Below are 3,219 nucleotides of genomic sequence, written 5' to 3'. Positions count from 1 at the left end.
CGTTTTAGTAAATCTACAAACGTTTGAAATTTTCAAAAAAATAAGGAAAATTTATTCGAATGATGACGTCATTTGTTGTTTATCTTTTTAATAAAAAAAAATTAATTACGAAATTAATTAAATATTTCTTAAATTTTTTAAAAGAGGATGTTTTTAAATTTATTTAAAAAGTATTAATTATAATTCGCACAACCGTGAATGTACAAACAACAACCGCCACCACCACTCCCGTTAATAATAATAATAATAATTCTTATGTAATTTTTTAGTCAAAAAAAAAAAAAAAATTTTTTTTAACGGATATTAAAAATTCGTACAAACGACAAACGGACAAAATTAATCTTACGTCAAAATAATTTTTTTTTTTACACAATTAATTTTCACCTGTAATTATTATTATTATTATGATTATTATTATTATGATTAAAATTCATGAATTTATGCAAACAAAAAAATTTTTTTTTTTTTTTACTTTGTATGAATTGATAACATTGTTGATAACACATAGTTTTTCATCATCATTATTATTATTAATAACAAACAAGGTATTAAATAAAAATCTTATAATAAAAAAAGTAATAATAATGATAATAATAATAAGCATGAGGTTGTCCTTAAATGAGTTAGTTTGACCTGGAAAAAAAAAAAGGACAAAACCTAATTTTCAGGTTTTGCTTTTTTTTTTTTTTTTTTTTTTCCATAGGAAAAATTACGAAATTTATTATTTTATATGAGGAAATCATTCGATAAATTTTTCACCATATTTAAATTAACGGTTTTTTTTTGAAAAATCGAACGGTTCGAATGTTAATGTAAACAAACGATATTATGAAAATTAAAAAAAAATTACTGTCGTTCCTGTCGTGATATTATTACTTGTAGTCGATTAATAAATAAAAAAAAAAAAAAGTTTATTTTACTTACAATTTTTCCGAAATACAAATATTTAAATAATAAAAATTTTAAATTAATTTAAATAATTTATTATAAAATTTATAACGAATCTGCCGTATTTTTAAAGTGGCGCTAGCGTCGCACCGTCGCGCGTCGCGAGCGCCAAAACACAGAGAAAAGCAGACGACATTTTTTGTAACGGAACAAAAAAAGTTAAAACAAATTAATGTAAAAGAAAAAATTTGTTTAAAAGTGTTTATTTTCAGTGCGTTTTTTTCTTTTTAATTTAAATTTTTAATAACCGAAAATAAGAAAACGGAAAAATTGTTTGAAACACTCATTTGGAATATTCTAGAACTTTTAATCAAAAAAGAAAGAAAATTTTAAATTTTTTGGATGACATTAAGGTAACGAATAAGTTATGCAATTTTTTTCTCTCTTTTTCTTTCCCACTTACTCGTAATCGTCGATCAAACAAACATTTTAAACAAAATGTTTATTTATTTATTTATTTATTATCCGTTAATAAACAAATTACCTTGGAAAATTGTGTATACATAAGTAATTTAATTAATAACGGAATCTTCCATTACGGCCACTAACTCTATTACAACCAAACAAATTTTTTTTTTTTTTTTGTAATCAGATCAAGGTAAACGCAGGTAAAAAAAAAAAAAAGAAAGTTTAATAAGCAATTTTTACTCCCATCTAAATTTTTTTTTTTTTTATAGAGAAAGAAAACAATCGCTTAAAATTACGCAAAATAAATAAATAAATAAAAACTCAATATTACTACTACTATTATTATTATTACGCTAAATCAATGATTTCGATAATCGATTCGATATTAATTTCGATGCCTCTAGAAATTTCTATTACAATTACGATTTTTTACAACACGAAAAAAAAAAAAAAAAAAAAAAAAAACGAAAGTTGATTTTAATTTTAAAATTCGTGCAATTCGAAGGCAAAAATAATAATAATAATAACAGTAGTAATCCTTTCGTTACGTCCGCCATTTTTGTTTGCATTTCCATAAACAATGTAACGGTTTTTTTTTTTTTTTTTTTTTAAATTTGAGGAATTTTTAACCGACAAAGGGGGAAAAGGATGAAAGAGAAAAAAAATTTTCCTTTTTTGTTTTATTTTCTTTTTTTTTATATTTAAATCGAGAGGGAGAAAAATTAATTAATAATAATAATAAGGATTATTTCTTTATTTTTTTTTTTATGAGATTTGGTTTTAAATATGCCAAAAAAATGAAAAAAATTTCTCGATTGCCTCGTTTAATAAACAAAAAAAAAAAAATTAACATTTTATTACATAGTCGCGTTGAGTAATAAATAAAATTAAAATAAATTAATAATAATTTAATTTTTTTCTTCTTAATGATAATAATAATAATAATAATAACGTTTTTTTAAGTTTGAAGTAAATATTTTTTAATGTTATGGACGAATAATTACTTTTATTTTTACATAAAAATCACAGAATAAATAGAATTTTTAACGTCGATTATAATAAACATTAAAAACGACAAATTTTTATTTTTATTTTTTTGAAAATTTTCTAGAAAAAAAAAGAAAATTGGCAAGCGGCTCCGTATCGAAAAAAAATTATTGACTAAAATTTTCTTTTTTTTTTTTTAAATTATTGCCATAGAAAAAATGTAACGACTATACATGATGACTAATTTATGAGCATAAAATCATCCGATAAAATAAATTACATTTATTACTATTATCATTATATTTAAATTTTTTCAAAAATAAAATTCTCGTATATATTGTTATGATCCCGTACTCAATATTCACATTTTCAAATTTTTATAAACAAAAGACTGGCGACGAACTCGAATTGTTCTTCTTTAGAAGCGAAGCTTCTAAAGACTCCTTCTTTTATTTTATTTGCAAGTGTTTGCTAGTTCCCATTGTTGCTCGTTCGAAACAGTTGACTGACGAAAGACCAAAGTAATATAGGCAAACTACACAGCTTGGCGTTGGTTCATTTGATTTTTAGTCTAGCTGTAATAAGTTCTTGTTTATTAATATTAGTTTTGTTTGTGATAGTTTTAAGTGCTTGTTCATTACTTACAAAAATAAAGAACGAACCGAATATAACATATTAAAATTTTGGCGCAGTCGATGAAGGATCATTCTGAACGACAAGAAACCGGAGAATTCTTAAGTAATTCGTTTCATGTTGGTGGGTTTTAACTCTTTATCAGAATTTCTTTATATTGTAAGTAGTAGTTAATAGGTAACTCATTTTGTGAACAATGCCTAAACTTGATCAACCTGTTTTCAACCCATCCCAAATACCCCT

The sequence above is a fragment of the Pediculus humanus genome, genomic scaffold (assembly GCF_000006295.1).
Source record: "Pediculus humanus corporis 1103172107734 genomic scaffold, whole genome shotgun sequence".
NCBI lineage: Eukaryota > Metazoa > Arthropoda > Insecta > Psocodea > Pediculidae > Pediculus > Pediculus humanus.
Note: the sequence above shows the minus strand (reverse complement) of the source record.